This window comes from Pituophis catenifer, unplaced genomic scaffold, assembly GCF_029215685.1.
Source record: "Pituophis catenifer annectens isolate HBS135680 unplaced genomic scaffold, rPitCat1.0.hap2 SCAF_8, whole genome shotgun sequence".
Lineage (NCBI taxonomy): Eukaryota > Metazoa > Chordata > Lepidosauria > Squamata > Colubridae > Pituophis > Pituophis catenifer.
Window position 1 is genome coordinate 67,925,946 of NW_027256888.1, and position 22,792 is coordinate 67,948,737.

Consider the following 22,792-nt stretch of genomic DNA (forward strand, 5'->3'; position numbering starts at 1 on the left):
AACGTCTAATCTGGAAACATCTTCTCCATATAACTCAACAGAATGGGGAAAAACCATTGGTGGTCTTCAGCCGGTTCGGACTGATTCAGGCGAATCGGTAGTGGCAACCTGCAGGTGGGCCCGCCCCCGCCCACCCGCCCTGGTGCTATGTCATCCTATTTAGCCACATTTTCTAAGCCTCACTAGTGCGTGTAAGCCGCACACACGAGCAAAGTGCATGCACAGAAGGCCGGGCGCATGCGCGGAAGGCATACTTACATTTTCGGTGCGCGGAGAACCGGTGGTAAAATTATGTGAAACTCATCTCTGGGAAAAACCATCTTGTCCTTTGTCTTAACACTTGATTCTATCTTGATTCCAAGAAGAGAACTGATAATACAGTGTTGAAATCCAAATTTTTTTACTACTGGTTCTGTGGGCATGGCTTGGTGGGCGTGGTGTGGCTTGGTGGGCATGGCAGAGGAAGGATACCGCAAAATCTCCATTCCCTCCCCACTCCTGGGGGAAGGATATTGCAAAATCTCAATTCCCATCCCACTCTGGGACCAGCCAAAAGTGGCATTTGCTGGTTCTCCAAACTACTCAAAATTTCTGCTACCGGTTCTCCAGAACCTGTCAGAACCTGCTGGATTTCACCCCGTGTTAATGTCTTGAGAGCTGAAAGGCACAGTAATGTCCAATGCTGCAGTTCCAGGAATGATTGATTTGAACCCCTAGATAACGCCTCTTCATCAGGAAGAGCTTTCTGCTATTCTTCAGAAACGTTCATCCCTTGTAGGTCTCCATCAGTACTGTGTACTCTAATATCCACCTGCATTCAGAACTCTATAAATCAGCCCCAGGGAAAGGAAGAAGACTTAGAAATGACATGACAAGGCCTTTGGGAGACTTTACATGGTTCAAGAGTCTTCTAATCAAAAACAAAACCTCCTTTATAAAGGGAAAGTTTATTCTCACGATATCATACCTGGGCATAGAACTCAAGGCATGAATCATACCCTTGTGTAAAAGATAGCTTTTCTCCCAGATGAATTAAATTGGTTCTCTCCTTCATATCAAGGAGACTCAAAACACAACTCCATGCTTGTGACTCAGAAATAAGCCTTATTAAAAGTTAATGGCACTTTCTCCCACTGTATATAGCAGTGATGGCTAACCTTTTTGCCATCGTGTGCCAAAAGCTGGGGGAGTGTGGGGTGGTCATGTGTGTGTGTGCCCACACCCATAATTCTATGCACCCTGCCCCCCCACGCATGTGCATGCGACCCCCCCATGCTCCTCCCACTTTTGACATGTGATGGCACCGTGGGCCCGGTAGGCCCGTTTTTTGCCCTCCCCAGGCTCCAGAGGGTTTCTAGGAGCCTGGGGAGGGCAAAAACAGCCTTCCCCACCTCCCCGGAGGCACTCTGGAGGCCAGAAACAGCCCATTTGCTAACTTCCATTGGATCCAGAAGGCCCAAAAATCAGCTGGCCAGTGCGTGCATGCGTGCTGCAGCTGAGCTATGGCAACGCTTGCGTGCCCACCAATATGGCTCCGTGTACCACCTGTGGCACACATGCCATAGGTTCGTCATCACAGGTATATAGGATTGTTGTATCCTAAAATGTGCTTGGTTTGGCTAGGCCTTATAAAATATTGATACCCCTAATCACATTTGTATCTGGAAGAACTTTTCAGGAAAATAAGCAGCCTTTGAAATAGCAATGAAATAAATTGGGGTTTTTTTATGCCAATTTCACAATTTGTTTAAATATCGATGATAAACTATAACAGGTTACATTCCAAAATGCATTGTACATGAATTGCTTGGTTAGCTTTCTTCTTGACAATTGTGCATTTATGAAAAAGGCAGGAGCTCGAAACAGCTTCTGAAATAACAGGAACCTACAGATCGTTTTACAAGGAACGAAATGCACCTTTTTAAAATTCATGCATGAATACGCACTCTTAAATTTTGAAGTAAAAACACGGGGAAAAAAGAATCATTGAGGATAAAACGGTAGATCTTTTTGTTCCTTCCACAAGAATTGTAGTGAGAAAGATGTCGAGAAGATTATGGGTACATGAAATTGTGTAAAAAAAAACCTGTGAGTTTAACATACCATGCTGTCTAAAACCATTCAAAGTTCTGTATCTTCAGTTATATCGTTAAATAACTTCTGTGGAATCTGTCTTTCTTGGTGAAGAAACTTTTCCTTGAGAAATTTCCCAAACTGTCTTTTGATACTAGGCTAGGTAGCATAGGGGTGCTATGGGGTGCTATGGGGTTTACACAGGGGTGAAATGCTCCTGGTTCAGACCGGATTGCCCGATCCGGTAGCAATGGCGGTAGGTGGTTCAGAGAACCGGTAGCAAAAATCCCTGCGCCCCACCCCCCACCATGCCCAGCTGAGCTGCACAATCATCAGCGGCTTTTTTTTTTTACTTTTAAAAGCATTTTTTCTATAACCTCTTCCAACAAAAAAATGCTTTTAAAAGTAAAAAAAAAAAGCCGCTGATGATTGTGTGGTTCAGCTGGGATCGTCAGAGGCTTTTCAAAGCATTTTTTTCTGCAACCTCTTGGCCAAAGAGGTGGTAAAAAAATGCTTTGAAAAGTCTCTGACAATCCCAGCTGAGTTGCCTGATCGGCAGAGGCTTTTCAAAGCATTAGAAAAAATGCTTTGAAAAGTTAAAAAAAAAAAAGTTGGCCATGCCTACCCAGTCACATTAACCCCCCCACCAAGCCCTTCCACAGAACCTGTAGTAACAAATTTTACATTTCACCCCTGCATTTACACTGATAAACTGTAACCAATAAAAGAGATTTTTTTGTAGCTCAGGGTTGAAGTGAGGAGTCCTTGGTGGTCCCCGAGCTTCCCTGTTTTCTTGCAGACATTTCGTTACTCAAATAACTTTGTTTTGTTACTCAAATAAGTAACATCATCTTCCACAGCCCTGCCTTACATACCTTACAAACAATCAGATTCTGATTAACACCATTTGATGACCAAATAGATCAGATCTGGAATTTTTGGAAGTCTTAAGGTGGAGAAATTTTTTTTACTACACAGAGAAATGTTTATTCATTCATGTCTTTTACATTTATCAAGAAGTGCATTGTTTTCAAGCCAAGATATACCTCAATCCAGTGGTGAAATCTAAAATTTGTTACTACCGGTCCTGTGGGCGTGGCTTGGTGGGGGAGTTAATGTGACTGGGTAGGCGTGGCCAATTTTTTTCTTTTTTCTTTTAAAAGCATTTTTTCTGCAACCTCTTCGGTGAAGAGGTTATAAAAAAATGCTTTCAAAAGGCTCTGACTATCCAAGCTGAGTTGCCTGATCATTAGAGGCATTTAAAAGGAAAAAAGGTTTTTTTTTCTTTTAAAAGCCTTTGAGGATCCCAGCTGAGCCGCACAGTCACGAGAGGCTTTTTTTTCTACTTTTAAAACCATTTTTTCGGCTGAAGAGTTTGTAGAAAAAATGCTTTTAAAAGTAAAAAAAAAGCCTCTCATGACTGTGCGGCTCAGCTGGGGGGGGGGCAAGGATTTTTGCTACCGGTTCTCCGAATCACCCGCCTCCATCGCTACCGGATTGGGCGATCCGGTCCAAACCGGGAGCATTTCACCCCTGCCTCAATTGGTAAAGACACAATGTCATTCCTGCTATAATTTAACATCAAGAAAGTCATGGTCTAGACCAGTAATGACTAACCTTTTCCAGCCCAAGTGCTCAAAGCGCACCCCCAAAATGCAAGGTGTGTGTAGTCCCCATGCATGCATCCCACAGCCCCCTGTATGGGCGTGCCCCATGCATGCATGCATGGCCCCTTACATGTGCCACCCCCCACACATGCATGTGTGTCTCCCCACATGCCCCCCGCCCCCGTGCATGCATAGCAGAGACCCAAAGACCAGCTGGCCAGCAGGAGGCATGCGCGCATGCACAGCGGAGCTGAACTGGAGTGATGGTTCGCATGCCAGCAGAGAGGCATTGCGTGCCACCTCTGGCACGCGTGCCATAGGTTCGTCTTCATGGGTCTAGACACATGAAGGAACCTCTTTGCAGCCTCCTGAATAAGAAAGGCAAACCTTGTTCTGCAAATCATTAAAATACTGTACCAGAGGTGGGTTTCAGCAGGTTCTGACCAGTTCTGGAGAACCGGTAGTGGAAATTTTGAATAGTTTGGAGAATCAGTAGTAAGAATTCTGACTGGCCCTGCCCCCATCTATTCTCTGCCTCCCAAGTCCCAGTTGATCGGGAGGAAATGGGGATTTTGCAGTAACCTTCCCCTGGATTAGGGAAGGAATGGAGATTTCACAGTATCCTTCCCCTGTCATGCCCACCAAGCCACATCCACCAAGCCACGCCATGCCCACCAAGCCACGCCCACAGAACTGGTAGTAAAAAAATGTGAAAGTCACCACTGTACTGTACCTCTCAGCTTGAATCTTCTTCCATATATTGTTCTTTGTCTTCTTACTTCCAAATAAGATCCCTTGTTCTGTACAATATTTTTTGTCCAACTGACATTTCTGAACATGCATGCCAGGCAGTAGTGGGTTCCATTTACCTTTGCTACCAGTTCGGAACTCTGAGCGTGCACTTGCTTCGCTCACACACGGTGCTTCTGCGCATGCACAGAACCTCCATGATGACATCCGGGTGGGTGGGCATAGCCTCCTATTGCCGCCACTATCAATTCGCCCAAACCGGGGTGAACCAGTAGAAACCCATCACTGATACCAGATGCTTTTCACAGTGATACGTTCACTTTGATATTCTATCACGGATGATCTAGATCAGTGGTTCTCAACCTGTGGGTCGCGACCCTTTTGGGGGTCGAACAACCCTTTCACAGGGGTCGCCTAAGACCATCGGAAAACACATATTTTCAATGGTTTTAGGAATAATTTTATGGTTTGGGGTCACCCCAACATGAGGAACTGTATTAAAGGGTCGCGGCATTAGGAAGGTTGAGAACCACTGATCTAGATACTTTTTATCAATATGTTTAAAGGATTAGCTTCAGTCTAGTCTATATCAGTGTTTCTTACCCTTAGCTACTTTAAGACATGTGGACTTCACATCCCAGAATTTCCCAATCAGCATGCCTGGTCATGTGGTGGGCTGGGGAATTCTGGTAGTTGCGATCCATACATCTTAATGTCCCTTAGGATGAGTCACACTTAAATAATATAAAATTTCAGAATCTGGTTTAGATGAGTAAAAAGTGACCTTGCGGCTCCTTAAAAATCTCAACACCTTTTATTATGACATAATCTTGTAGAGTTCACACTTCCTTCATTTTATAGTTGAAGTGCTATCTTGAGTCAGATGTACATGCACAGAGGGTGAAAATTACCTTTCTCACAATGATCATTCACAAAACAATCGTTGGAAGTGACACAATAGTCTTATTACAAGTTTTTATTGTTTTGCTGCAACAAAATAATAGGCCTACCTCTAGAAATAGTTTGTAATTAAGTGTTTTAGCTGAATCCGAACTTGCGATAATTTGTTTAGTTGTCTTTTTAAAATTATGGTATTCTCATAGAGGTTTAACATAAATTGCTTTCAATAAACTTCCACTGGGAAATTTAGCAGGATAATTTTGCAAGCACGAAATAAAATAGATACACTGCTACTAAAAGTGGAATTTTTGAGTATTGAAGTATTTGGAGAATACTTCAATACTTTGAATACTTTGAAGAATTTGGAGTATTTCATCCTGGAAGACCCGATGCCATTCTGCCATTTGAATCACCTTTCAGACTGTTTACAGAAAAGCGATGCATGCAGAGAATTATGGATTTTCATTGTATTAAATGATCAATAGTAGTATAAAGGCTCTAAACAAGAAGAGTTCTTTGGCAGTGTGGAACATTTAAGTCTTCGCTACATGAAATGTTTGACCATCTGGTACACTTGAACTGCACCTGCATCCCTTGCTGATGGGCACCATGAAAAACAGCCTTGACAAAAAAAAAAGGGTATGAACTGTCTTTGTGGACCTGACAGAGTTCCCAGTAATGGCATTTAGAAGACATTAATCTTTTAGCAACAGAATAAAGTTCCATTTTATAAACAGAAGGTGAAGGCTGCTCCTTGGTCTTTCTTTCTGGCATCTGGTACCCAGAAGAGCACAGCTATTTACAGTAGATTTACTCAATGTGTACTCAATGAAGCATTATTTTTGGATGAGTAGAAATACAGCAGCAAGAAGGGGAAGTTAATCTTCTGTGATCCAAGGGACTTTTCTTTATGAGCACCATTTCCAGGGCAAGGAATAAACAGGGGGAAAGAATTCATCTCTACATTCATCCCATCTCTTTCTTTCCCGAATTAGCTGATTATTAAAGAGCAAGTAGAACGTTGGTTTGTTGTATGGTTAAGGCATCAGGCTAGAGATTGGGAGAATGTGACTTGGGTGGCCTTGGGCCTCTCACTATCTCAGCCCTAAGACCACATGGGGATTTGCCATAAATCAGGGAGGGACCCCTGCACAGGAGGTGGGTGGTGGGAAGACCATCCCAAACTCAGTCGGAGGCTGCAATCGGTGAGAAACGTGGAGTCAACAAACAGCTAATCCCGACTGAATGCAAGCCAGCTGACAAGCAGCTGATTGAGTTTGCCAGCAGCCCGACAATCAGCTGATTGGGCCTGCCGGATGGTCGGCTGCTCCAGCAGTGGAAGGATGCAGCCTTCAAAGGGCGCTGGGAGTTGGAGGCTCTCAGCGCTAACTTTATTCCTTCATTCTTGTTGATGGAACTCACTGTGTGCCGAGAATCCAGCTTATTAAACCATTTGGAACTCGGAATGAGTGGCATCCTCTTTGTGGTTTATTGTTTATTTATTTATTTATTGGTTCGATTTATATACCGCCCTTCTCCGGAGACTCAGGGCGGCTTACAATGCGTTAAGCAATAGCCTTCATACTTTTGTATATACCTGCTTAGTAGGGCTTTCGGGGCCCCCTAAGTGGTGTTCTTTTTTATACAAAGTCAGTTTATTGCCCCCACAATCCGGGTCCTCATTTTACCTACCTCGGAAGGATGGAAGGCTGAGTCAACCTTGAGCCTGGTGAGATTTGTACTCACAGTAATTGCAGGCAGCTGGCAGCTAATTGCTACTAAACAGCACTTTAGTCTGCTGCACCACCAAGGCTCTTTATAGGTCCGGAGCTCAGACCTGTGAGAAAGGCAATGATAAACCACTTCTGAAAACTTATCAACCCAACTGCAGAGACTTGTACAGGCAGTTTCTAAGAACTAGCTATGATAGAATGGAGGAAAAAATAAAGGAGAAAGGTTAAATATGTTGTGAGGTAAATAAATGAAAAGATAGAGTTTGGATGGGGCTGGAATTTGCTGGTAGATCTAAGTGGAGAAAAAGCTGAGAATTCTTTTTTGGTTGTATGCTGATGTGTGTTAATAATTTTTATCAGTGGGACCCAACTTTGAATGTTGAAGAACACAGTTGACATTCAGATGGAATGGTGAAGTCCCCCCCCCCAAAAAATGGATTCTTGATTAATTTGATTATTGCCATCAAGTCATTATTGACTCTTAGCAACCACCTAAAAAGATTTTTCTCAATGGCAATCTGTTCCTAACCTGGTCTTTCAGATCTCCAAATGGTATTATAATCATTGCTATTATAACTGAATTTGTCTGCCTGCTGGCTCTCCTTTTCTTCTAACTTTCCCAGCATTAGAAGTAGGAAAACTAGATTTTCACATAATGTGGCTAAAGCAGGATAGTTTGAACTTGGTTATTTAGGCCTTGAATGAAATGATAAGTTGATTTTTTTTTTAGTGATCCACTTGTTGTTTTTTCTTGGCTGTCTAAGGTATTTTCAGAAGTCTCTAAAACCAAAGTTCAGAAGCATCAATATTCTTCCTATCTGGTGTCTTCAAAGTCTAATCTCCACTGTATTTTACAATTTCATACTTTAAAAAACCTGAACCTTAGTAGCAACTTTTATTTATTTATAAAAAATAAATTTTTACTGGGATTCTGGCAGTTATATCCGACTTGATATCTAATATAAACTTTTAGGTTCATATAATTCCACACTACAAATTCCACACTTATTTAAGTGTATATTGCTTCCTGAAGCTTGAATTGAGACAACATTGGCTCATCTATACATTTAGAGATGACGAGTTTTAACCTTACCCTGGACCCTAATAACTTTCCAGGCAAGATGGAAACCTTGCAATATTAAATTGAATGGTAACAAATTATGGAATTACAAGCAATAAAGGGAGTGACATTCCAATAATGTTTAATTATTGGAATTCCCAGAATGTCAATCAGGTGGTATTCAGCCGGTTAGTTTCCCCGAACCGGTAGCAGAAATCGTGGGTGGGCCCGTCCCCCTCCCCCCCAGCTCTATGCCATTCACGTTTATGAGGCCAGGTGCATGCATGGAAGCATACATGCAAGGAAAGCGGATGTGCAGAAGGCCAGATGCATGCACAGAAGGCAGGCATGTGCACAAACTGGGCGTGCACATGGCTAACTGGTAGCAACATAATGTGAAACCCACTGCTGCAAACAATCATTCTTAAAGATTTGACCCAGAAATAACCATCACTTTGCAGCATTCTTCAATGGAATCCTAAAATCCCACCAAAACCTGGATTTTAGTGTTGCACTGAATGTCTTTATTATTAGCTTTGGAACTCTCCATGGTACTGCAGTCCTAATCCAGCTGCATGAACTCTCTGTTCCCAGCAGGGGATTACTGTCAATGTGAGAGATTCTGTAAGTCTATATGTGCACACTACGGACATTCTGAAATATTTTTAATTGCTTGTGTCTACTGCCTAAGACTCAAATGTTGCAGCCAGCAAACAGTCTCAGTCTTAATACTTCCTTAGTTTTAATAGCGCAGGACTCACAAATAAAATGAGGATTGTTAGATGGTGCATGCCTAAATGCTAGAGTACATAATTTATGCAATCTTGAGCTCTGGGATTTGATACTAATCCATTAATTGGTCTGAAAATCACTCATCCTAAACTGATACTTATCCTGATACTTATCTGGCTTTACTTAAGGCTAAATAGTCAGTGTCTGAACTTCTTACGGACTTCGGTAGGATCTGTCCCCTACTAAAAAAAAGAAAAAGAAAAGATAATTGCTATTATAGTCTAATTATTTCCTATGGTAAGTAGAACCCAAGAGTAGAACTCAAGGGAGAACTTCCTTTTTAAGTAATTGGTGAGTATTGATGTTTTCATCTGGAAATTCAAGTCTTCAAATGTCTCAATTCCATCCTCTCCCAAAACCAATATGTGATATTTTGGGATTCCTAGAATTACAGTTTTCCTCTGGAGTTCTATTTTACTTTTTCCCCCTTAGTTATGCTTATTTATAGTAATCTAATTATCCTGGACTTCAGGGAGAATATATAAAGCTACTGATACTTTTTCATGGCAGCAGGAGATGGTTATTGTTGCCTAGAGATTTATAAGTTGTCCAATAAAGCACAGAGCCCACAAACCTTATAAAGAAATAAAACTATTTTCCTGTTCGAATATCTTCAAAATCAATTTAGATGCTGTTGATGATTGTCAAGAATGCACTGTTTTGCAAAAGATGCATTTGACTCCACATCAGATACTTAAAACAAAAGTAAAGGAAATCCTATATTTGGTGTTACATATACTCTGGGTAATTACATAACCTAAGAACTGTTCCTCTTAAAATTACAGTATAGTAGATCATCTAACAATTTTTCAAGTTTTGGAGCACAACTTGAATTTGTGCTCTTCCTTGAATAGAAAGAAGTAGTAACAGCACTTCTGTTTCTCTTGAACTCCAATTAATTGTTCCCATTGTCCAATTAATGGTATATCTTACTGCATTCATTTATCCTCTTTTTGCAGTTTATCATAAGCTGTACTCGTGGACAGAGAAGCCAACCAAGTGAATAGACAAAGAGGTAGCCACTTTTCCCATGCTCCATTCATGCACATACAGTGCTCTTATATATCATGAGCTCGGGCTGCCTGATGCTGTACTTCAGCATTCGTTGGAGTAGACAGCACACAGCTACCAAGCGGAGCATCAACAACAATAGCAAGAACACTTAGACATATATACCACTCCATAGTGCTTTACCGCATCTCTAAATTGGCAACTCCAAATCTCAACTAATAAATGCTCTGTCTTACACATTGGCAACAAAAATCAGAACACCAAATACAAACTGGGTGGATACAATCTCGTAGACGACTCGGTTAAGGACCTAGGAGTACTCATTTCAAACGATCTAAGCCCCAGAGCTCACTGTAACAGGATTGCCAAAAAGGCATTAAGAGTTGTTAACTTAATTTGCAAAGCTTCTTCTCCGGTAACATTGTACTGCTAACTAGGGCATACAAAACCTTTGCCAGACCAATTCTTGAATACAGCTTATCTGCCTGGAATCCAGACTGTATATTAATACAATTGAGTGGGTCCAGAGGTATTTCACGAGAAGAGTACTCAACCCCTCTGCTCACAATAGAATCCCTTATGCTACCAAGCTTGAAATTTTGGGCCTGGACAACCTGGAACTATGCTGCCTATGGTCTGACCTAACTCGATTGCAGGAAATACGACTTCAGCAATAGAGTGGTCAGCACCTGGAATGCTCCACCTGACTCCATTGTTACATCCTCAAATCACAGCTTCAACCTTAAACTGTCTACCGTGGACCTCACCCCATTCCAGGAGGGGGCGTGCATAAGCGCACCAGCATGCCTACCATCCCTGTCCTACTGTCTCCATTTATTTGTACTCATTCCTTATTCATGTCCATGTTTATACTTATACCTGTTATCTTGCACATGTTTGACAAACTAATAAATGGAATAAATAAATAAGTGATTTACAATGTCAGCATATTGCCCCTAACAATTTGGGCCCTCATTTTTACCAGCCTCAAAAGGCTGGACGGCTGAGTCAACTTTGAGCCCCATCAGGATCAAACTCCAGGCTGTGGGCAGAGTTTGCCTGCGATCCTGTATTCTAACCACTGCGCCAAGTAAGGGGCACTGAGATGATAGTAAGGATGAGGGCTGTTTTGTTAAACTCGGAATTGCAACTGTGCCAAGTATGAGCCTAAGACTGAATGAAAAAGTACAAAGCATTTTAAAGTGATGATTATAAAAACTTTTTAGAACAGCTTGCTCCCGGTTGGCAGGTCGGCCTCTTCTATTTTCTTTGTCCAAAATCAATTTTCTGAAAGATTTCATCCTTTAGTTCTAGTTCTGGCCTTCTCTGGACATACTCCAGATAGTCAGTGGGGCATTTCAAACTTAACACACTAGTCCACAACTTCTTCTTCATGCTTTAGAAGATGACAAATCGGTGCTGTCCAGATGTGATTAGTCAGATGGTCTCCGTTCTTTATATATAAATATAAATGATATTATATACTGCTGTATATTATATGCTGCTGGGTTAGGATTTAATGGTCTGATGGACAGAAATGAAAATCATTTGCAGCGGAAATGTACTTCCATTAACAAAGAACAAAAAATTAAACAACAACCTTTAAAAGGATAGCATTTTCATCTAGTTTTATCAATTGAATTAAATGTGCCTTATAAAGAGGGCAGTTCTCAAGATCTAAATAAGCCCCTAAATATGAGTTAAAATATAATCCATTGGCAGCCTTTTAATTATAAAACAAGTGTATTATAAAGAATAAATTACTTCCATTTTTCTGTTGACATCTTCTTTTGACCCTGTCATATGTATGAAGCTTATTATTAATTTGAAGGTCTAACATGAGAGCAATGTCTTTTCTCTCCGCTTTGGGAGTAATAAAATAAAATAACCTGTTCTATGATAGCTATTAAAATTTCTGAAGTATGAATAGACAGCTGGAGTCTTTTTTTCTATTATATAATAGCATAGGACTGACCTAAATATTAGTTTGTATTGAATCTAATAGTTCAAGAAACTTGATATATTCCAAAATCTGTTGCTTTCAGGGCATGGACACTTTACTCTGGGGTCAAAGAAGAATAATCATGTTCCATAAAATTGTCCATTTGGGTTAGTTAATATTACAGTTCCCATTGATTAAATTCGGATTCAAAATAGACAGGTTATTGCTCTTGATTATGGTTCTATCTCACTATAATAAAAACCAGCTTTTTCTTTTGTGGGCTGCCGTTTCCTACGAAGTTGATCAAAGTTGATCAATTGGATCCCGTCAGCTGTCAGTCTTGTTCAGCATTCTTTATGCTTCCATTCCTTGGAAGACCTCCTAAATTATCCTGGTTTATGAATCACCATGTTCTCCATGAGCCAAGGTTGATCAATAATTTATTGCTCACAAAATATTGATCGCTGCTCTAGGATATGTATAGTAATGGAGGGGAGGGGATATTAAACTTTTTTAAAGAGCAGCTGCTGATTTTTTTACAATGGTATTTGAACAGAGTTCTGTGGACTTTATCAAGCCTCTCGTGCATTCCCATGTAACAACCTGATCCTCACCCCCATGGACTTCCTTGCTGCTTTCTCCCATCTGGCATCCTGCTGTCTTGAGTGTTCAACTTCCTGGGTCTCGTAAAGGTGCTTCAGAACTGAAGAAGCTTATTGGATGAGAAGCAAAACATCTTCAAGGAAAAACAAAGTCCAGTTGCCTTTTGAAAACACACTTTTGGGACAACTATGACCTGGATGACTGAGAATCTCCATAGACAACTTCCTGGTTGCTTCACTACTGATTTTCTCCCTGGAAGCTTCCCACAAGTAAAGTAAATGGAAAAGATGGAAGGAATGGGATGGAGAGAGGGAGAGAAGGAAGGAAGGAAGGAAAGAAAGAAGGAAAGAAAGAAAGAAAGAAAGAAGGAAGGAAGGAAGGAAGGAAGGAAGGAAGGAAGAAGAAAGAAAGAAAGAAAGAAAGAAAGAAAGAAAGAAAGAAAGAAAGAAAGAAAGAAAGAAAGAAAGAAAAAGGAAGGAAGGAAGGAAGGAAGGAAGGAAGGAAGGAAGGAAGGAAGGAAGGAAGGAAGGAAGGAAGGAAAGTTTTCTGATGTTCCCTGACAGCTTCCAACAGGGAAACTTGTTGGGAAATGGGAAAGCCATCAGGAAGTCAGAAGTCTCTCCTTTTTCTCACTGGCTTTTTGCCCATTTGTAGTCATTCTGTTTTTCTGTTTACATAAGGAAAACAATGACCGAACTGGACATGGCCAATCTAGTACACTTGTATATTTTTTTTCTATTTAATCCTTTCGTAAGTCATGTTCCCTGACAGCTTCCAACAGGGAAACCTGTTTGGAAATGGGCAAGCCATCAGGAAGTCAGAAGTCTCTCCTTTTTCTCATTGGCTTTTTGCCCATTTGTAGTCATTCTGTTTTTCTGTTTACATAAGGAAAACAATGACCGAACTGGACATGGCCAATCTAGTACACTTGTATATTTTTTTTCTATTTAATCCTTTCGTAAAGCATGCTTTATTACTTACGGGATTCCATGCTGGAATCTAAATAGAAACAATAGACCTATTATAAGTCTTCAAATAGATGTAACTCAGGAGAGTAAAACTTGAGATTCCAGGAATGCTTGCTAATCTTATGAACGCTTTGAAAGCAGCTCCAAAGGCCTTCCAAAACTCATTCCCAATTACAATTTTCAATGCAAGGGATGAGGAAATTCATTGTACGTAAGAACTGTGGTGGTGCAGTGGTTAAAATGCAGTATTGCAGGCTACTTCTGCTGACTGCCAGCTGCCTGAAGTTTGGCAGTTTGAATCTCACTTGCTCAAGGTTGATTCAGCCTTCCATCCTTCCGAGATCGGTAAAATGAGGACCCAGATTGTTGGGGGTTAATATACTGACATTGTAAATTGCTTAGAGAGGGCTGTAAAGCACTGTGAAGTAGTATATAAGTCTAAGTGCTATTGCTATTGTACATATAGCAATTATCAGAACCCAATTTAATTTCATGATGTGTAATTGTATTTTAGATAGACATGCAGTTTAGTTCTCCTGACTCCATCTGCTTTTGGAAGGTGAACCCAAGCATACTTCTCAATCGTCATGTACGCCATCAGCCGAAATAGAGCTGTGCATTCCTGATCTAACATCAGTCTAACATCTGAGGATCCATCAAGATTGTACTGATAAATCTACCTAGGGATATACAGTAATATGGTTTCTGAAAGCAGAGACTAGGGCTGTCCAGTCTCCTAGCTCTTGTACCAATTAAAAAATCTCAACTGCTGTGATGGTTGACATGCTGCACTTTGAACCTTCAGCTTGGTCAAGTATGATATTATTCAAGGAATTTAACCTTTAGCCTTTGACTGCTTAACAAACCCTCTGTAGTTCTTGGAGTTTCTAGTTCATTTTCTTCCTCCACATCTTCCATAAACAGTTTTCCAGGGGTGGGCTTCAAAAATTTTAGCAAGGGGTTTTCTGCCCGGTTGCTAGGTGGGCATGGCCATGGTAGGCATGGCCTAGTCAGCTTTCTGACCACAGTGGGGGGGCATTTTTGTCCCCCAGGCTCTGAAGGTTTTTTTTCAGGTCTCCGGGAGGGCAAAAATGGCCTCCCCAGGCTTTGGAGGCCCTCTGGAGGCTGGAAATGGCCCATTTTTGGCCTTCCCGAACTTCCAGTAGGCCCGTTTCTCACCCTCCCTGAGCCTCCATGTGCACCCTGCACTTACCTGCATCCAAAACGGGCTGGGTGGGACACCTGGGTGGGGTGGGAGGGGAGGGGCCAACCAGGAGTGGTATTCTCCAAACTGCACAGAATCTTAGCTAGAGGTTTTTCCAAACTGCTGCAAACCCCCAGCAGCCCACCCCTGTAGTTATCCCAATTTCCTGTGGGATAAGTTTCTGGAACTTCAAAAAACATGGATTTCTCTTTGAGATTTAGATTGTAGTTTGGCTAAAAGCTATGCATTTCTGAATTTCCCTTTCTGTAAAGCCTATTGTGCAGTTGGATAACTCGCAGCTCTTTTGTTTTGAACAAAGGAAAAAAGTGTGTGTGAGTGGATGTCAGAGCTAATGCCAGATGGATGATGATGGAGAACTTTTGAAGTGAAATATATCAGAGGATCATGACAGACCCATAGCAAAGCCATACGGGGCTTTGATTATATTCACTGAGCTGTTCTGACTCTGCAGGGGCTGCCCCTCTGAGTTCAACCTTCATACTCCATTTTGAGCCATCCGTCATTCCAATTCCAATGCATTGCAAGCACAATAACACAAGGGATAAGAACCCGATCCAAATTTCACTGAGGCAAGTTATTAAGATTTGCTGCATGATTAATCTGAAAGCAAAGGCAGGGAAAGGGACATCTGGCTGGGGATGGGTTACGTGTTTCACAGAAATCTGAGTCAGAAAGTTCACTGCCAGAGAATATTCTCCCTAAACGGAGGTGTTGTTACATTCAGGTGTTTAGAGGCAGAGGAAGGCAAAAAGAGAATTGGTCTCATAAGGCAACAACGCTATTAATCGAGGGAGGTGGGAAGGGATCTGCTGCACAGAATCAGAATCACAAAATCAGTGGAATGACTTGCCTCCGGAAGTTGTGGGTGCTCCAACACTGGAGATTTTTAAGAAGAAGAGAAGAGAAGAGAAGAGAAGAGAAGAGAAGAGAAGAGAAGAGAAGAGAAGAGAAGAGAAGAGAAGAGAAGAGAAGAGAAGAGTTGGAAGGAACATTGGAGGTCTTCTAATCCAACCCTCTGCTGAGGCAAGAAACCCTACACCACTTCAGACAAATGATTATCCAACATCTTCTTAAAAACTTCCAGTGTTGGAGCATTCACAACTTCTGGAGGCAAGTTGTTCCACTGATTAATTGTCCTAACTGTCAGGAAATTTCTCCATAGTTCTAAATTGCTTTTCTCCTTGATTAATTTCCACCCATTGCTTCTTGTCCTGTCCTCAGGTGCTTTGGAGAATAGCTTGACTCCCTCTTCTTTGTGGCAGCCCCTGAGATATTGGAACTGCTATCATGTCTCCCCTAGTCCTTCTTTTCATTAAACTAGACATACCCAGAGATTAGACAACCATTTGTCTGAAATGGTTTAGGGTTTCCTGCCTGAGCACAGGGTTGGACGAGAAGACCTCCAAGGTCCCTTCCAACTCTGTTATTCTGAATCTAAGGGAAAGACTGACTTGAATTTATTGCTAATGGCTTCTTGAAAGTTAGAGAAGGTTCCCACAGATAAAGGTGCTTTCTTCTTGCACTTATTAAATGGTGAGTGGGTGGACGTAAATGTTCTACAGCAATCATTATGCTAGTCTGTAACCTCCTCGGCTTGCCCTAAGTAAAGGTAAAAGTTCCCCTGCACATATGTGCTAGTCGTTTCCGACTCTAGAGGGTGGTCCTCATCTCCGTTTCAAAGCCGAAGAGCCAGCACTGTCTGAAGATGTCTCCGTGGTCATATGGCTAGCATGACTAAAATATAGTAAAAGCAATCATAGATGCATAAAGGCGTTGTTAAAACAAGGAACATTTTAATCGTGCTACTAAAATATTATAATTTTACTTCTATGATATTTTAATTTTTTTTAAGGCATGAGTGAATATGTATTGTTTTAAGGCTTAGCCCTCTTCTTAGTCTACAGCAGGGGTTCCCAACCAGGGGCACGAGATGATATTCCAGGGGGTGCGAAAAGTTGGGTTTAGAAGTTTCAAAATTATAGTGTATATGTATAATTATATGCATATAATTATTTATTTTTAAGGGATATGAGAATATATCAGAAGTGTTCTAGAGGGCAAAGATAGCCCCGCACCCCTAGAAGACTTCTGATATATTCTCGCACCCCTTAAAAATAAATAATTATATGGATATAATTATACATATACACTATAATTTTGAAACTTCTAAATTAAACTTTTTGCACCCCCTGGAAGAGGGGTCACCAACCTTTCGGACCTTAGGGACCACTAAATGCATAATTTTAAATCCCACGGACCACTAATATGATCTGCCGAATGACTGGCTGGGTGGGTGTGTCTAGGTGGTCATGTGACTGGGTGGGTGTAGCCAACTCGATGTCACTCATGTCGAGGGGTGCCTCGCCGGCCTCTACTAACCTCTCCCCTCCCAGCCACTCCTCGCCTCCTGCCCAGGCTCCTTAGGGCCCCAACAGGAAGCAGTTGTTGGAGCTAAGCAGCCACCATGAGAAAGAGTTGGCAAAACAGTTGGTTCAGTTCAAACTGGATCTGATTGAGAAAGAGATTCAGCAGAAGCACCTCACTCAGGACTACGAGCATAGGCTTTCCAAGCAGAGGGAAGACCTGCGGGAGTGCAAGGCCAGATACCGGTGCCTGGAGGCTCAGCAGGCTGAGATGGTCACCAGTTCCAGGTCATGATGCCGTCCCATTGGAACAAGACCCTCCGGCTCTTCACCACCAACGATGCTTCCCTCCACCCTTTCCTGAAAGCCCCACACCAGGAGGCTGAAGCAGACCTCAAGTTGGAATTTCTGCCCCACTCCAACCCATACAAAAAGACCCCAAAGGGGGAGACTCTCTGCAGAACACAAACATCCATTGCACGTATCTGTCCCAGGGGCCGTAGTTTGAGGACCCCTGATTTAGCACAATATAAAAAATGCAAATAATTTTTCTGCGGACCACTAAAATTTTCTCACAGACCACCAGTGGTCCATGGACCACCTGTTGGTGACCACTGCCCTGGAATATCATCTCGCACACCAAGGGGGTGTGACCATCCCCGGTTGGGAACTGTAGATGTAGACTAAGAAGAGGGCTAAACCAGGGGTGGGTTCTACTTACCTTTACTACTGGTTCACAATGGGATTGCATGCGCAGATCGCTGATGATGACATCCGGGGTGGTGGGCGAGGCCTCCCGCTGGTTTTACAACCGGTTCTTGCGAACCGGTCTGAACCAGGGGCAACCCACCTCTGGGATAAACCCTAAAACAATACTTATTCACCCATGCCTTTGAAAAAAATTAAAACATCATAGAAGTAAAATGTAGACTCTACATTAAAGAGAAGGCTTTGTTTCAACCATCACTTCCATGACAAAAATATGGAAAAAGTTTATTCTGTTTACTCTTTTTTTTTGCTATCCTTGTTCCCCACCCCTCCCCCCCACCCCCTTGGGTCATCTTAACTTTGAGTTAAAGTGTATTTTGGTGTAGTTTAATCCATCATCATTATCACCGCACAAAAGAAAACTGCCATTCTATGCTTGAGTGAAATATTGGCTAACCTGATGGGACCAGTGCAGGAATTTCCTACTTCGTTTTGATTTCTTTGTAAAGATTGTGTTTCCTGGGAACTCTGAGAGGCCTTCGTAAAATGTCACTTTGTATAAAAAAGTAAAGAATACAAGGAAACGGAAGCAGGGCCCACAGAATAGTAAGAAAGCTCTGGCATTGTCCAAATCAATCCTGAATTATGACAGATCCCCCTGTGATGCCATAGAGTGAAACAAATGTTCACATCAAACAGCAATGAGCACTTAGTTCTGAATGGCTTATGCTCTATTTACTGGGGGTTTCTAAAGGGCAAAATCTGAAAAGCCAAAATGTAAGTTGAGGATATGTGGAATGAGCTGAACTTGAGTTCTCCTAAGCTGCGCATTCAGAGCAGATTTAGATAAAATCCAAAGAAGCTGACCTGAAGTAGCATTATTTATGAGAGTCTAAAACAATGTGTCTCATACTGAACTTAAGAGGGACTTTACTGGAGTCAGGATATGACCTTCCCTGTTATATGTCCATGAATTCTAATCAAAGTTGGAAGAAGTGACAACAGTAAAAAAGAAAAGAAAAGAAAAGAAAAGAAAGAAACTGCTACTATTATTTTCCTGAATCTCCATATTTCATGGAATCCACAATGCAGTGTACCTATTCCATCAATCAACACTCCAAATGGTTGCACTCAGGCTTACAAAATAACTGCTGTCTTGCAGGAAACATTATTTTATTTATGAAGATCTTTGTTTCATTACTGAAATGTGAGCAGATTAGGTTGTATTTGTTGATGGGAAATAACTGTCAATATTGATAGCAGTGTTCCCATATCTAAAAGGCTGCCCAAAGAAAAGGGAATCAACGTATTCTCCAGAGCATCTGAGGGCAGGACAAGAAACAAAGGATGGAAACTAATCAAGGAGAGGACCAATCTAGAACTAAGGAGAAATTTCCTGACAAAACAATTAACCAGTGGAATGGCTTGCAGGTGTTCCAACATTAGAGGTTTTTAAGAAGAGATTGGACAACCATTTGTCTGAAATGGTAGAGGGTTTCCTTCTTGAGCAGGCGGTTGGATTAGAAGACCTCTAAGGTACTTTCCAACTCTATTATTCTGTTAACTGTTATATCCAGTGGTGGGATTCAGCTGGTTTGGGCTGGTTTGGGTGAACTGATAGTTAAATTGCTGACTGGCCCCATCCCTTCCCGCCCTGCCCCTTCCAGGAGTCCCCACGCACCCCATTTTGGCTCCCAGGTAAGTGCAGGGAGGCCTCCTAGTCCCAAAACGGGACATGGGAGGGGAGCAGCATGCCCCCCCATGACTCATTTTCACTCCCAGGAGGCTGCAAGGAGGCCTACTAGGCCCAAAATGGGGCACAGGGGGGCGCATCCCCTGTGGCCCATTTTTGCCCCCAGGGGGGTGGGCAGGAGACCAAGTGCTGCCTGTCACATCCGGAGGCCATGTCCACCATGGCCATGCCCACCCAGCCAATCATTAGGGCAGAGAACCGGTTGTTAAATTATTTGAATCCCACCACTTGTTATAGCCGTTATGTTCCAATGCTCATTTTCTCATATTGGTGCTTGTTTCTTCATTTGCTTCTTTGTTTGTTCATTTGTTAATTTCATTAATTGTACAAGGCCAGCCATCTCCACTGCAAGTTATGGTGCTGCCCTTGACAAGTGATCTGAAGCTTCAGTTCACTGCTTAATGAGATACAGTAATGATGATGATGACTACATCATACTGAACTTGAATTTCTTCACTGGCTGCTGATGAGCTCTCCAACCTAATTGTAGGTTGCCAGATTTTCCTATGCAATCTTTGTGAGCCAGTCTGCCACTAATTAGACATTTAAAAACCCTCCCATGGTGCTATATCATTAATGAATCTGTAGGTGAGAAAGCAAGTTGATTGCCAGTTTGTTGATCAGCAGAAAGTGAATAGGTTTGGACTATGGAATGTACTGGGGAAATATGGAATCGAAGATACATTACTGAATGAGATAAAAGTATTAGGTAATGGGAGCAAAGCACACGTGAAAAATAAATGGGGTCATTATCGGAATGGCCCAGCAACGCAAAAAATATGTGATATCTCCTTGATCATTTATATATTTATGGTTTAAAATGTAAGGCTGGCCTGCATAACATTGTTGGTCAAAGGCAGCTCAACAAGCAGGTTTGTTTAGACAGTTGGCATATTTTTTTTTTTAAAAAAAGCTCAACAAATCCAGTTGCCAAATATTACCACCGCCAGGAAGAACCTGCTGCCACCACCTAGTTATTTTGCAGACACACTGCCAACCTGATCCAATGACCCCAGGTCTCATTAATGCTGCCAGATCTATCACTGCTACATACTGTTAGCAACAGCTGATCACCATACCAACTATTGTTTGTGTGTGTGTGTGTGTGTGTGTGTGTGTGTGTGTGTGTGTGTGGCTTGCAGTTATATTTAAAGTGTCAATGTGATATCTTGCCTTCTATGAGTTGTACAGGCCTGGTGTAACCAATGCTTATGGTAATACTAGTATAGTGTATGGGAATATAATGTTGCATGCGGTTTTGAATGCAGATGATGTAATATTGTTGATTCAAAAATCTAAACGATTAACACTAAATGTTAAATCAAACGTATAATGCAACGAGAAAGATGGATCTGAACATTAATGTATTGAAGAGCAATTTAATCGTGTTTACCAGGAAAAACAAAGTGAAAGATTACAAGGTATACATTAATGACTAAAAACTAGAGCTGAATGAATTGCTGAATGAATTTGGAATGAATGCAAAAAGAAGGGGCATCGCCAATGGATTTGGAGCCCATTGGACTGGTTAAGAGGCTGCATACTTTTTGACCCTGCCTTTGTTATGACCTAGGTTTACTGAGTCATTACAAGACACAATTAGTCCCAAATAAACCTATTTTATTGTAACAGATGAGAATTACATTCATCCCCAGCTGAGTCTCAATTAGTTGCAAACAAGTCCTTCAGAAGACATCCTTCAGAATAATCACTAACCTTTATCTTCTTTGACACCCTGCCAAAGGCCTTACTTGGCAAAGCCCCATGAAGTTCAGAAACAAACGAGATGCCTACCGGAAACAGAGTTAGCAACTTTACTTTCCTGCAAAAGGCCGAAGTGCCTTTGTTTCTCTTTTAAACCTTATGGGAGGGGCCAATCATCTCCTGGCCTTACTCCCGAGTTGTCCTTTTCCTTTAGCTGCTCTTGCCTTCTGGCAGCTCTGCACATGTGTGCACTAGGAACAGGCTTCTCCTGTTCCTCTGCCTCTCTGCTGTCCGACTCTGGGGGCTCTGGAGTCTGCGCACTTACAACCACAATTGAGCCCAAAATGTCTGTTGCTAAGTGAGATAGTTGTTAAGTGAATTTTGTCCTATCTTACGACCTGTCTTGCGACAGTTATTACGTGAATCACTGCTGCTGTTAAGGTAGTAACACGGTTGTTCGGTGAATCTAGCTTCCGCATTGACTTTGCTTGTCAGAAAGTCACAAAAACGTATCAGATGACCCTGGGACTCTGTGACCATCATAAATATGAACCAGTTGCCAAGCATCCAAAATTTGATCACGTGACTATGGGAATACTGCAATGGTCGTAAGTGTGCAAAAGGGTCATAAATTACTTTTTTCAATGCCTTTATGAGTTTGAGGAGTCACCAAATGAACTATTGTAAGTGCAGCACTACCTGTACTGAGATGAAGGAGCCTAGAAAACTCATGGCTCGATGGAGTTGATGAAATTCTTAAAAGGAAAGAGATGAGAAATTGAGGAAAGAAGGAAGAGAAGGGATGGTTTGCAAAGATAAACAAGGATGAAAAAATATAAAAAATATTAGTGTAAGCTGAAGTTCTTTTTTTCCTTCCTTCCTTCCTTCCTTCCTTCCTTCCTTCCTTCCTTCCTTCCTTCCTTCCTTCCTTCCTCATTTATTTATTTATTTATTCATTTTCTTCTCTCTCTCTCTCTCTCTTCTTTCTTTCTTTCTTTCTTTCTTTCTTTCTTTCTTTCTTTCTTTCTTTCTTTTTCTTTCTTTTTCTTTCTTTCCTTCTCTTTTTCTTTGTTTTTCTTCTTTCTCCTTCCTTCCTTCCTTCCTTCCTTCCTTCCTTCCTTCCTTCCTTCCTTCCTTCCTTCCTTCCTTCCTCATTTACTTATTTATTTATTTATTTATTATTTATTCATTTTCTTCTTTCTCTTTCTCTCTCTTTCTTCTTTCTTTCTTTTTTCTTCATTCTTTTTTTCTTTCGTACACACACACGCACATAAATACAGTTTCATATTGTCATGGATAGAAGTAAGAATTTTAGCTTTAGCAAGTAGTTTTGAAAAATAGGACCTTTTAATAGTATCTTGAAACGAGAAGGGTCGTACGACTAAAGATCCAGACACCCTAGAAACATTCAAGGTTAGTGTGAGAGTTAATTATCACAATCCGTGAAAAACGAATAGCTGCAAAAGTGATAGTTCCCCCCATAAAAACGTGTGGGCCAAGGATTCTGTTGCAGCCTGGGAAAGAAAAGAAAATGAACATTGCTTCTATGTATACATGGATTGTTCCTGAATCATAGCAGTTGTTGAAATTCTTTGATTAC